Consider the following 577-nt stretch of genomic DNA (forward strand, 5'->3'; position numbering starts at 1 on the left):
CTATTTCACATTCTTTAGTCCGAGGATCTTGCCAAGACATTGATGGTTGATTCCATTCTATTTCTTTTATCATTCTTTTACCAGCTTTATTATTATTATTTTTCTCCTCCTGGTCTTAAAATAATCTGTGTACCTGGCCTCATATATAATCACCCATAGTTGGCTCAAAGTACTTTATTATTGTGGGAGAATCATATCCAACATATATCCCCATCCTCCTTTTGAGTTCCCATCTTAGTTCTCTGTGGTAGAGCAATTAGTACATAGACAGCACATCCAAATGTCTTATGATGGGGTATGTCTGGCTCTTGACCCGTTAATAATTGTGATAGGGGATGTCTATGCTCACTAAATGGCCTGATGCGTATTAACTTAGGTGCTTGTAAATTTCATGTGGTCCATGCTGTGAATGGGACTTTTGACCTCATAAGTTATGGTCTATCCGTTCTTGGTATGGACATGTATCACAGAATTTTGTACACTTACCCCCATGGACATACCATAATCATTTAAACGCTTGGGACATGTATTCACCAGTATTATCTAGACATATAGTCTTTATTATGAAAAAGGGGCT

This window comes from Brassica oleracea, chromosome C9 (assembly GCF_000695525.1).
Source record: "Brassica oleracea var. oleracea cultivar TO1000 chromosome C9, BOL, whole genome shotgun sequence".
NCBI lineage: Eukaryota > Viridiplantae > Streptophyta > Magnoliopsida > Brassicales > Brassicaceae > Brassica > Brassica oleracea.